The sequence below is a fragment of the Boleophthalmus pectinirostris genome, unplaced genomic scaffold (assembly GCF_026225935.1).
Source record: "Boleophthalmus pectinirostris isolate CB_2022bp ecotype Guang Dong unplaced genomic scaffold, ASM2622593v1 HiC_scaffold_23, whole genome shotgun sequence".
In the NCBI taxonomy this organism is placed as follows: Eukaryota; Metazoa; Chordata; class Actinopteri; order Gobiiformes; family Gobiidae; genus Boleophthalmus; species Boleophthalmus pectinirostris.
In genome coordinates, this window is record NW_026571207.1 from 3,129,804 (window position 1) to 3,137,023 (window position 7,220).

The 7,220-nt window shown below is 42.8% G+C and overlaps 1 pseudogene; it reads right to left on the reverse strand.

Moving 5' to 3' along the window:
- Positions 1-369: 369 nt before the first annotated feature.
- Positions 370-5,419, reverse strand: LOC129410719 (uncharacterized; annotated as a pseudogene).
- Positions 5,420-7,220: the final 1,801 nt, after the last annotated feature.

The following is a 7,220-nucleotide window of genomic DNA, read 5'->3' on the forward strand; positions in this document are numbered from 1 at the left end:
TGTTCTGTTTCGCAATGGCGGAAGCATTGACCAACCAGACCGCCATGTCAGATTCAGATACGGTTATGTTCCATTCAGTGCCGTTATGCCGCTCCACACATTGTCTTACAGTCAGATTGTATAAACACAACGATACATTGCTGGAGATATGTATTATGCAGTCCGGGCTTACGACTGGTATCACATGACCTCTTTGTCGATAACTGAATAGCGTGCAGTTAGTCCGTACTCGGGTGGTGATACACGCACGGTTCGCCTCGCAGGTGAAGTTATCTTGTATCCTTATCAGGGTGGCATTTTTCCAGCCAAATCGAAATTCTTTAATTTGATGCAATTGATGTCCCATTACTTCTCCTTTAACGTATGGGATCATAGCCATCCCAGCCATGCAGCGATGTCACCCAGGCACATGGCCCATGAACCTGCACCACAGTGTCCGAGGAGGGCCATACCTCCGCCGGGGTGGGCAGCCACGTGCTGGTCGTCTGCCAATCAACAGGGTCCACCAGGGCATCCCTGTTAACATAAAGCACTTCAGAACATGTTAACCTATTGCCTGGGGTAGCATTTGTCCCCAGGCACATTTACCCAGTGTTCTTATCCTGGGTACATTACGGTAACTATTTTGTCATTACCTTGGGCTATAATTTCTGCCGCTTTAGGAGGCCCCTGAGGCTGTTTTACCCATACTTTAGCCCCAGTCTTATCAGTTGAGCCAAATCCTCCCTCTCCCCGCCCTGTCAAGTGCGTGGGAGGTTGGATTTCAACTGGAGTGGACATGTCACAAGGTTTTTATTAACAACTGAGCAATTTTGTCTCCTTTGTTAATTACAAATGGTTCAGATTTAATATTTTGCAATACTACTCCAATTTCTCCTTGATAATCACTATCAATTACTCCTGCCAGAACGGTTACGCCTTTAAGGGACAGTCCCGATCTGGGGAGGATGTGTACAGTGAGTTATCAACTGACAGTTTTTTCAAGATTCCTTTCAACAACCCATTCATTCTCTCAATCAAACCAGCCGCTTGGGGATGATACGGCACATGATATATCCACTCAACATGATGCTCTTCTGCCCATTGTTTGACCTTATGCCCGGTAAAGTGGGTACCATTATCAGTTTGTATTTGTATGGGTAAACCATAATATTGCTCAATCAGATTTAGGCATTTCAATGTAGCATTTTGGTTAGCAAATTTACATGGATGCACCACCAATAGTCCAGAATAAGTGTCTACTGCGGTGCACGCATGTCGACAGTTTTGTGATGTGGGCAGGGGGCCAATGAAATCCATCTGCCAGATTTGGGCAGGGGATTCTCCTCGGTGAATGTGTCCCATCAAATTTTGGGGCACACCGCGTTTTTGGTGCTGACAAGCTTCACAATGCTCAACAGCGGTTTTAACGTCATCAAATTTCAAATAGATTCCCCTGTCTCTTGCCCACTGCATGGTAGCCTGTATTCCCCAATGTCCTGCTTTAATGTGAGCCCATTTGGCCACATCAACCTGGTTTCCCACCATAACGGGCATAGTTTTCGCTATTTGATCAACCTGCTGATTGTACAGGGCCTCCAAACTGTGAGAGGTGGTGTGTGCGTCTACGTGCATGATCATGAGCCCGCTCCCACAGTTCCTCCCACAATTGCTTACCCCATACTTCTCTGTTTTGAATCATCCAATTGTTGGCATGCCACGTAGGCATCCACTGCGTCAGTCCATTAACTGTGGACCATGAGTCAGAATAAATCCAAACTTCATTAATGCCTGCTTGTCTCACTACTAAATGTACCGCCTTTAATTCTGCCCATTGGCTACTCTTGCCTTCTCCCATCTCTTCTAACGTCACCCCCTGGACTGGATTCAATGCTGCTGCTTTCCAGTTCCGTTTACCAGCTCTCCACTTGGCAGAGCCATCTATGAACCAAGCATGTTGCTTTTCAGCAACTGTCAGTTCATTAAAGGGCGTCTCCTCTTTGACTGGTGACTCGGTTATTGGCTTTATTTCAAAGCGAGTTTCTCCTTCTTGGAGAGCGTCCGCAACCTGTTCATGCAATACAGACACACCTTTGAGTCCAGACTTTACACGTTCAGACACGTACCATTTCCATTTGATCACACTACTCTCTTGGGCGGTCCCAATACGATGGGAGGTAGGTTCACTCATTACCCATGACAAAATAGGTATGGCAGGCCTCATAATCACATCGTGACCACTGGTAATCGCCTCGGTTTCCACTAGACTCCAGTAGCACGCTAACAGCTGTTTTTCAAAGGGAGTGTATCGCACTCCGACTGGTGGCAATTTTCTGGACCAGAACCCCATTGGCTTTCTAACTCGTCCCTGTTTTTGCCATAGACTCCAATTAGCATAGTCTCCCGCAGCGGAGACCTGTAATTCTACTGGTCCAGAGGTCAGTTTCCCCAGGGAGACTGCCTGTTGTATGGCTTCTTTAACCATATCAAAAGCTTGTTGCTGAGGTTCTCCCCATTCAAAGCCCGCCTTTTTCCTAGTTATTTTGTACAGAGGCTGCAGCATCTGTCCCAGGTGTGGGATGTGCTGTCGCCAAAAGCCAAACAGACCAATGAATTTCTGTACGTCAGTTTGAGTTTTAGGAGTGGCAAAGTTCTGTATTTTGTTTCTAGCTTTCTCAGTTATTTCCCTTTCTCCTTTGTTCCAAATAATGCCCAAGAACTTCACTCTTTGTGCAGGACCCTGGACTTTAGTTGGATTGATTTCCCACCCATGTTGTTTCATGTGGGCAATCAATATGTCCAGTAGCTCAGCTACTTGGTCCTTGTCTGTTCCCTGAATCATTATGTCATCAATATAATGCGAAATCATCACGTCAGGAGGGTCAACTCAGCCAAATGCTCCGCCACAACACGATGACATATGGTGGGCGAATGCAGGTAGCCCTGAGGCAACCGCGTGAACGTATATTGTCTCCCTTCAAATGACACAGGACTGGCCCAGGAACACACTGTGCTGATGGTAAATACAACAACAAACACATGTGTGTATGTACAACAACAAACACACGTGTGTATGTACAACAACAAACACATGTGTGTATGTACAACAACAAACACATGTGTGTATGTACAACAACAAACACATGTGTGTATGTACAACAACAAACACATGTGTGTACAACAACAAACACATGTGTGTACAACAACAAACACATGTGTGTATGTACAACAACAAACACATGTGTGTACAACAACAAACACATGTATGTATGTACAACAACAAACACATGTATGTACAACAACAAACACATGTATGTATGTACAACAACAAACACATGTGTGTACAACAACAAACACATGTGTGTACAACAACAAACACATGTGTGTACAACAACAAACACATGTGTGTACAACAACAAACACATGTGTGTACAACAACAAACACATGTATGTATGTACAACAAACACATGTGTGTACAACAACAAACACATGTGTGTACAACAACAAACACATGTGTGTGTACAACAACAAACACATGTGTGTACAACAACAAACACATGTGTGTACAACAACAAACACATGTGTGTATGTACACAACAAACACATGTGTGTACAACAACAAACATGTATGTGATGTACAACAACAAACACATGTATGTACAACAACAAACACATGTATGTATGTACAACAACAAACACATGTGTGTACAACAACAAACACATGTGTGTACAACAACAAACACATGTGTGTATGTAACAAAAACACATGTGTGTACAACAACACTGTATGTACACAACAAACACATGTGTGTACAACAACAAACACATGTGTGTAACAACAACAAACACATGTGTGTACAACAACAAACACATGTGTGTACAACAACAAACACATGTGTGTACAACAACAAACACATGTGTATGTACAACAACAACACATGTGTGTACAACAACACAAACACATGTGTGTACAACAACAAACACATGTGTGTACAACAACAAACACATGTGTGTATGTACAACAACAAACACATGTGTGTATGTACAACAACAAACACATGTGTGTACAACAACAAACACATGTGTGTATGTACAACAACAAACACATGTGTGTATGTACAACAACAAACATGTGTGTATGTACAACAACAAACACACGTGTGTATGTACAACAACAAACACACGTGTGTATGTACAACAACAAACAACAACAAACACACGTGTGTATGTACAACAACAAACACACGTGTGTATGTACAACACAAACACGTGTGTGTGTACAACAACAAACACACGTGTGTATGTACAACAACACAAACACACGTGTGTATGTACAACAACAACACACGTGTGTGTACAACAACACACGTGTGTATGTACAACAACAAACACGTGTGTATGTACAACAACAAACACACGTGTGTATGTACAACAACAAACACACGTGTGTATGTACAACAAAAACACATGTGTGTACAACAACAAACACATGTGTGTATGTACAACAACAAACACACGTGTGTATGTACAACAACAAACACATGTGTGTACAACAACAAACACATGTGTGTACAACAACAAACACATGTGTGTACAACAACAAACACATGTGTGTATGTACAACAACAAACACATGTGTGTATGTACAACAACAAACACATGTGTGTATGTACAACAACAAACACATGTGTGTACAACAACAAACACATGTGTGTACAACAACAAACACATGTGTGTATGTACAACAACAAACACACGTGTGTATGTACAACAACAAACACACGTGTGTATGTACAACAACAAACACACGTGTGTATGTACAACAACAAACACATGTGTGTATGTACAACAACAAACTAAGTTTAATTCTGAACCAGGTCTAGGACCAGACTAAACCTGGACTGTGTCTGTAAACAGGTTTAGAACACGTCAGAATTGACCAGCATTTGTCCTCCACCATCACTGTGAGCACAGGTCTGCCTCAGGGCTGCGTCCTGAGTCCAGCTCTCTACTCCCTCTTCACATATGACTGCGTAACACACCATAACTCCAACACTGTCATCAAATTTGCTGATGACACAACTATTGTGGGGCTCATAACAAACAATGATGAAGCTGCTTACAGGGAGGAGGTCCTGACACTGATCTCCTGGTGTAAAGACAATGACCTGCATTTAAATACAAAGAAAACTAAAGAAATGATAATTGATTTTAGGAAAAACAAATGCATTCCCCATCACATTGGCCTCTACATCAACGGAGAAGAGGTAGAGAGGGTCTCCAACTTTAAGTTCCTGGGTGTGGAGATCAGTGAGAATCTAACCTGGAGCCTAAACACCATCAGCGTTATAAAGCCCAGCGGAGACTGTTTTTTCTACGAACACTCCGCCAGAACGGCCTCTCCCAGAAGCTCCTAACCAACTTTTACCGGTGCACCATCGAAAGCGTTCTAACGTACTGCTGTACATCATGGTATGGAGCTGCACAGCTGCTGAAAAGAAGGACCTGCAGCGAGTGGTGAGAACAGCTGAAAAGGTGGTGGGCTCCTCACTCCCGAACCTGGACACCATCTACTCCTCACGTCTCCACACACGGGCCTCCAACATTTTGCAGGACCCACACACCCCGGGAACTGCCTCTTCCACACGCTCCCCTCAGGAAGACTTCAAACTCCCCTCACACGCACAAACAGGCTGCGCAACAGCTTCTATCCACGAGCAGTGGACGAGCTCCAAGGGCACAGGCACAGATAAAAGACCTGAAGGGACTCAGTGCAATAATCTATTTATTTTATTTAATAAATGTTTTTTTTGTTTTTTTTTTTTATTGGTATGGATGTGAGGATGTGTGTATATATTGTAAATTTTTACTGCTACAGATCTGCTCTGCTGAAGTTTCGTTGTATTTCATACAATGACAATAAATAAATCTAATCTATCTATCTATCTGGTTCATGTTTTACCTTGGCTCGGTTGATTATTCTTTGTCAAGACGCCAACAGGTGGATTTGGATTTTTTGGTGTGTCAGTAAATATTATTATTTACATAATGACTCACAATGAATCAGTTAATAACACGACAAGAAGATATAAACAGATTATTAAAGATACAGCAATAAACCAAACATATAATTTAAACGTAATTATCTTTTATCTTTTATCAATTACTGATTGATTTATTAATTTAATAAACAGTCACACCCTAGAACATGTGAGCCTTTTAAATCAAATAATGACTCATCTCCTGAAGAATTCTGATTCTTCCTGATGTTGTGACACACCTGTGTTTTTATAACAGTCAAACTAATAACACAGAAGCTAAATTGTATTCCAGAAATTAGTATATATATATATATATATATATATATATATTCTGGACTGAGATGTTCTGTTGTTTTTCCTGTATCTGTTGTAGTTTCTTCCAGTTTGGGGATTACAGCCCCGAGTGTCTGATCACCACAGGCTCCACTGATGTCTTCACCTTCCAGACCTTCTCCAGCTCCTCCTTGAGCCCCTGGTGTTTCTCTAGTTTCTCATGTTCCTTTTTCCTGATGTTTCCATCTCTTGGTGTTGTGATGTTCCACCACGGCTCTGCTCTGTTTCTTCTCCACCTCCACTATGTCTGGTTGGTTCATCTCCATCCTGTCAGTCTGTATCTGAAGTCCCACAGGATCTTGGCTCGGTCTTTGGAGGTGTTTCTCACCTTGATCCTGGGGTCTCCAGCCTGGACTCTGCACAGATGTTTCTGTGACTCTGTCAAACACTTGGTTCTGTGGCTCCATGTTTGTTTTCCTGCAGCATCTTCCACCTGCAGTTCTGTGCTGGACTGTCTCAGGAGCCTCTTTACACAGTCTACACTGTGGCTCTGGTCTGGTGTGGTAGATCTGGGCCTCTATTGCTCACGTGCTCAGCTCCTGCTGTGCAGGTGGTTTTCCTTGTTGTCTCTTTGAGGAGCCATTTGCTTGTGGGACACTAAGGTACTTGTAACTGTCCTCAGCGTCTGCTGTTGTTCCCTCTGGGAGTGAGACCTTCTCTGTGTGTTTTACCTTCCCTCTCTTTGTCACCATCCTGCTACATTTCTCAAGCCCGAATGTGGGAGTGGGAGACCGACCACTGTGGAAGGTGAGGAGCACATTTTATTTTATACATCAGAACTTCATAAGTTCAACAACTGATCTATTGTGTCTTGTCTCTCTCTGAAGTTGGAAAATCTCAGTACAGGGACTCATTCATTTAACTCT